At 38.8% G+C, this 6,756-nt stretch overlaps 1 pseudogene; it reads left to right on the top strand.

The window, feature by feature from the left end:
• The first annotated feature begins 3,928 nt into the window (after positions 1 to 3,928).
• On the top strand, positions 3,929 to 4,890 carry LOC103205807 (annotated as a pseudogene).
• The last annotated feature ends 1,866 nt before the right edge of the window (positions 4,891 to 6,756 follow it).

The raw sequence follows: 6,756 nt of genomic DNA on the forward strand, positions 1-6,756 counted from the left end.
CCTTAACATTCTTTTAAGGAAGATTCAAATGCTTAAACAAATAAGAAAAGAGTTTCAAGGCAAATTGTAGTATTCATTAATTTGGTAGTCATTAATCTTTTCACCAATATTTTTGGTTTTTCTCTTTGGTCAATGATAGAATTATACCTCCCTGACACCTTGAAGTTAGCTATGATCAAAACACTTACTCTGCCCAATGACATGTGGGTGGATGTGATGTGTGTAATTTCCAGATGGATGTTTTGAGAGTCAGCATGTTATTTGCCCAAGAAGATGGTAAAATTTCATTCTCAAAGACAGAAAGTGTGGGCGTTGTGGACAGAAATGTCAGCACAAGCACCACCATGTTTGAATTGATTTTATAGACACAGGGATAACTGAAAGAGAGCAAAAAGAACATATCAGGCATTTCAAGGACATGTTTTCTATTAATTTAATTCTATAACATCTAAGAAAGTGATATACCATTCAAAGACAGTCTTAAACACTTGTGGAAAATTTAAATGCATTTAGAATTAAATTTTCATTATAACTTTTTTATTTTTGTTGGCTGGCTTTAAGGAATATTTTATTCCATTGAAGTTTTCAAGATTTAAGAGTCTCTGATATTGGCTTAGACTCAACAGCAACTGGGCTTATGGGTCTCTTTTCTGAATTATTCTACTTCTAACTGCTGTTAATTGAATGATACTCATATAGATGCTCTTGCTTAAGATTTTTTTCTACTGTAGTTATGTCCATTTACCCAAGGTCCCTCATGTCTCTGTTCACCTTTGTATAAACCAAAACCAAACCCACTGCCATCAAGTTGGATCCAACTCATAGTGACCCCTCCTTGGGTTTCCGAGACAGTATCACTACAGAAGTAAATTGCCCAACCTTCCTTCTGAGGAATGGCTGGTGGGTTTGAACCGCCAGCCTTCTGGTTAGCAGTCAAATGCCTTAGGTACTATGCCACCAAAGCTCCCTTTGCATAAACAAAACAAAAACAAACCTCAGGAGCACTTTTTGCTGCTTAATGTTTTTCTTATTTCTGTTCCATAGGTTTTGGTTCAAACTAACAGAAGAATGATTATGTTTGCTGTGAATGAAGTTAGGCACTAGACCACAATTTTTAACTAAATCATATCTGAACAAAACCTAATGATGACTTATTGGTAAATTTACTCACTGGCATTCACTTTCTATTCCCTTCAAGTGGATCCTCAGTCTTCAGTGAAATGATTGTTTTCATTTCTTTTTGCTATTTTAAAATTACATAGCTCTTTCAAGAGAACAGTCCCCAAAATATGCTAATTTTTATATAGTTTACCCACAGATTGTTTTTTCTTTATACATTTATCAAAATGTAAACATTTGTTTCAATTGGCCATGTTTTTCTTCTTCAAGCAACCTGTTTTTCTTTTTTTTTTTAGTGGATCAAACATGAAAGAAATTTATTTGTTGCTCATTTAAAATCCAGTAGGGTGCTACTGATGAACGGGTGATCATGCTTCACATTGTGATTCTGGAACTGAGGTTCCCTGAGTCTTTGGCTTCACCATCTTTATTATGTGACTTTCATGGTCACCATGCTCACCTGCATCAGGGAACATTGCAGAGTGTATGGGTAAGACCAGAAGTGTTGCCTATCTATTTTAACTACATCCTTCTGATTTGAACTCAGTAACATGCCCATACCTAATTGCAAGGGAGGCTTAGAAATGTAGTCTAGAACTGAGACAGAGGAAATTGATTTGTCTCTGTCACTAAACTGATTTCTTCTTGTTGTTGACAAACATCTATCCTGATGTTTGATCTATATGTGGAAATAGGGAGCTTGTAAGAAATGGAGATAGCTCTTTTGATGTATGGGAATTAGATCATTCTGGATATAGTGGACAAGGTCTTTAACTGCCCTTGTCAGAATTGGAATGGGAGACTGTGGGTCTAGGATGCCAAGTTTAGCAAAGCTTGAAAGCAATGATGCATCTTGTGTGGACAAGCTTTGTTAGCTAAGGGGTAATTTATTAAAGTCAAGAGAAGTACATCTGGAGGAAGCACTACTATATTAACAGCCTACATCGTGTATGCATGGTGTGTGTGGGAGTCCACACATACGTATATGGACAGTCACATACTTCTCATCTCCAATATGATAATCACTGAAGAGGATAATCTGTGATGCATGTTAATTATCCTCATTGCTCCCCAGCTTGTGATCTCCAGAGATAGGACCTCATAATCTAGAAGAGACAGATAATGAGGAATGGAGTGATGCTTGGCATGTTGTATTCCCTGAGTAAAATCACAAAGGTACATCTGTGAAGAAAGGAGCCAAATGTTGCTTCACCAAAGAGCTCACATCTCAGACTCTTGGGCTACATCTAGGATCTGTGTGCACATGGTGCAGTGTCTTCTCCCCTTTGTCTCAAGGTCCGTTTTGTTTCGTATATTGATATGAAAAAGTAATGTGGAATTTTATGATTATTCTTGTATTATACAAGCCTTATTAGACATGAGATTAAGAAAATATCTTTGGTCAAATTTTCATTTTGTCTGTGCAGATTATCATCAAAAGAATTGTATTCCTAGAAGATAGGAAAATAGAGAATTTTTCTTTTAAGACTTTGGCAATAATTGAGAGGACTAACGTGATTGTTTACTGTTCTGTTTAACACAGGTGATAGCAAGTCTCCAGGTTGTGTGTGATTTATAGGAGAGGAAAACTTTGTAAGCAGTGGCTGCTGTATTTCATGAAATTATTTAGATTAAAAAGATTCCAAAGAAAATAGAAATTAGGGAATCAATTCTTCAGACTCAAGGCCACCTGCTGTGTGTCACAATAGAATTGTACTCCAGAGGGTTTTCAATGGCTAACATTTTGGAAGTAGATTATCATATCTTTCATGCAAGGCACCCCTGGATGGACTCAAACCTCCAACCTGTTGATCAGCAGTCAAACCTCTTAACTGTTTGCATCACCTAGGGAATCCTTGCTCATTTTGTTACCCTGTACCAAATAGTTTTGTAAAATGTCATTTAGATAAAGCTCTGATCATCTTTCTCCTCTTGCTCATCTCCTGTTTTGTACTTATTTTATCAAGTAAGGCTGAACCACTCAGACTGGCAGGAGTGTTCTGCCTGGGGCCCCTTCTTTGTGCTGTATAACAACTCCCTACTCTCTTACAAGTACTTTAACATTCATTCTCTTGGGCTCTTCCCTTTACATAATTTCCTGTATCCATATCTTTTTCAATCTCCAAAATTGCTCTTGGAAAATTCTATCCTTTGCTCCCAAGATCCATCCCCCACCCAAAATCCTTCCACAAACTCTTCCAACTGAATTAGTCTCCAGGTCTCAGAATAATAGAATATTTTTTTTTATGATTTGTCACATCATGCTGTTACTGTGTCAGTGGAAGCACCATGATGCAGATGGAAGAATGCTAACATCCATCCCATAATATATAGTAGCCTTCCTGGCCCCAAAGTTTCCAAAAATAAACATATAAAACATTTACCCTGCTATGCAAATACAGTTTCAAAGCAAATGTCCTAAGATCTATTCCAATCAGAATTAAGTTCTTAAAATACTTGTATAAACAAATACTACAGCTACCTTTTAACTGTTTAAAGTAGTTTTGAACAGAAGGTTTTTGATATGAGGTCCAGAAGAGCAGGGGTTTGACTTCTTGTATTTATTGTTCTTTATCTATCTCTGTACAGTGCCTGGCAATAATATATGTTCAGTAAATGTTTATTGAATAAACGAGGAAGGAAGGGAGATGGAGAGGAAAGAACAGCCAACCTTTCTAAAGAAAACAGTAATTTCACAAACCAAACTGAGGAAAACAAACATGTATCTCTTTATCAGGAAGAAGAAAAATAAAAGAAAATAAAATGTCTGTGGTTCTGACTCTCCCTGTCATCTTCACAGGTCAGACCAATGAGGATCCTGAAGGCAAGTAATCTCTCCGGGTCTGTGAGTGAGTTCATCCTCCTGGGCTTCCCCTGCCGCAGAGAATTCCAGGTCCTCCTCTTTGTTCTCTTTTCCCTCATCTACCTCCGGACCCTCATGGGGAACATGCTCATCATCTGTGCTGTGTGGTCAAGCAGGAAACTCCATATGCCCATGTACATCCTCCTGGCCAACTTCTTCCTGGAAATCTGCTATGTCAGTCTGATGTGCCCAAATTGTTGGCCAACATCATCTCCCAGACCAAGAGGATCTCCTTGGCTGGCTGCCTGCTCCAGTTATACTTCTTCTCCATGTGTGCTGCTGAGTGCTTATTTCTGTCAGTGATGTCTTTTGATCGATTCCTTGCTATCTGTAGACCTTTACACTCTCCCACCATCATGACCCATCACCGATGTGCCCAGTTAGTAGTTTTCTGCTGGTCAGGTGGCTTTCTCTGGTTACTGACCCCTTTGGTCCTAATATCTCAGGTGCCCTTCTGTGGTCCAAACACCATTGACCATTTTCTCTGTGATCTGGCCCCTTTGCTGGCACTGTCGTGTGCTCCGGTATCTGGAATTATTCTGACGTGTGGTGTTATTAGCTCTCTCATTATCTTCCTCACATTCCTCTATATCCTTGGTGCTTACTTCTGTGTCCTAAAAGTGGTGTTACAGGTACCCTCGGGCTCAGGGAGGTGTAAGGCTTTCTCTACCTGTGCCTCCCCTCTTGCTGTGGTGTCCTTGTTCTACGGATCAGTTATGGTGATGTACGTAAGCCCAGGTTCTGGGAACCTTTGTGGGATGCAGAAATTTGTCACCTTGTTCTATGCTTTGGCAACTCCATTCTTTAATCCCCTGATCTATAACTTCCGGAGCAAAGATATGAAGGAGGCATTAAACAGTATTCTGTATGTGTTTTTATGGAAAATTTCTAAAGGATTTAAGAGTTGAGTTTAATATAATGTATCATTGATGTTTAAGAGGATGAAAGATCATGAGACAAAAAGTCATGCTGTTTTCCTTCATTTTATTCTATTTTCATTCATTGGGAAGGTGATTTTGAAGAATTCATTAGGTTCATGAATTGAGGGGGTTTTTTATATTTTTTATTGTGATTTGGGTGAAAGTTTCCTAAGCAAATTCATTTTTCATGCAGTAGTTCATACACATTTTGTTTCATGAAATTGACTGCAATTCCCCAGAATGTAGCAGCTCTTTTCCCACTTCCTCCCTGTAGTTACCTCTTCCCTGTGTCCTTCTTTCCTATGCATTCTTGCCTGCTGAACTATCTTCCTGTGCAAATACTCCTCTTCTGTTCTCCCATGATTGATTATTCTAAGGAGAGTATTAAAGATTCCCCCCATATGCCTGTCTATTTTTTGGCTGGAAGCTGTGGGAGTGATTTCAATTCTAGACCTGAAGGATAACTTGGGGCCATAGTCTCAGGGGGCTCACCAGGCTCTATCAGTCCAGTAAACTTGGTCTTTTTTATGATTTTGAGTTCTGTTCCACATTTTTCTACTCTATCCAGCATCTCTTGCACTGGTACCTTTCTGAGTAGTTGACTGTGGTAGCAGGGGGCATCATTTAGTTCTTTTGGTCTCATGGTCATACATGCTGAGGTTTGCATGGTCCACTAGTCCCCTGGACTAATTCATTATTCAAGTTTTTGGATGCTAAAAGGTTGGGCAATCTACTTCCATAGTGATACCGCCTCGGAAACCCAAGGAGGGGTTGCTATGAGTCAGGTCCGACTCGACGGCACATAACAACAACAACAACATTATTATATTTCAAACATGTCTGGAATTAGATAGAATTCTCCATTTGTAATTCAATTTAATACAATTTTCCCATATTTCTCTATAAATGTGCTTCTAGCTACTCTTTTGGCTTTCCTTATATGCTGCTTGGTGTATTGCAACATCCTAAAATTCTGCCTTTATTGAACCAACTTGTTCTTTTTCAGAGCATAGAAACTGGTGCGTATATTGCAAATACACAAATAGTTTACCAATAATTCTTCAGATGACTAGATTGAAAAACCCTCAACATTAGGAACAATTTTTAAGCACTCCTATTGTATCTCTCATAATTACAACAATAGTTTTGGGCACAAACAAGCTTCCTCAATAATGTTCTGTTGACCTGATTAATTAGCCACATTTTGCCAATATCATCACTTTACTAAAAAAACAAACCCGTTGTGGTCAAGGTGATTCCAACTCATGGTGATCTCATGTATTGCAAAGTAGAATTGTGCTATAGGATTTTCTTGACTGTAATCTTTTATGGAAGCTGATTGACAGGACTGTCTTCCATGGTGCCACTGGGTGGGTTTAAAGTGTCAACCTTTAAGTCAGTAGTCCAGTACAAACAATTTGTACCACCTGAGGACCTTTTATCAATTTAGTTTTGGTGTCTGTGGTTAAGTACTGTAGAGTTAGTTCCAAGACATAGTGACCCTATGTACAACAGAACGAAACACTGTTCAGGCCTGTGCCATCTTCACAATCATTGCTATGTTTGAGCTTATTATTGCAGTCACTGTGTCAATCCATCTTGTTGAGGGTCTTTCCTCTTTACCAATCACGATGTCCTACTCTAAGGACTGGGGTGGGTCCAAATCTTCCATATGCAGATGCATAAAGGTCAACATTCAATGTGTATTCTAAGCCAATGCACTATAGAATTTGTGAGATCACTACCAACTAGGCCTTGTTGTTGTTGTTGTTATGTGCCGTCGAGTCAGCCCCGACTCATAGCGACCCCTCCTTGGGTTTCCGAGGCAGTATCACTACGGAAGTAGGATTGCCC

The sequence above is a fragment of the Orycteropus afer genome, unplaced genomic scaffold (genome assembly GCF_000298275.1).
Source record: "Orycteropus afer afer isolate SDZICR_OR568_19922 unplaced genomic scaffold, OryAfe1.0 scaffold00292, whole genome shotgun sequence".
Taxonomy (NCBI): Eukaryota; Metazoa; Chordata; class Mammalia; order Tubulidentata; family Orycteropodidae; genus Orycteropus; species Orycteropus afer.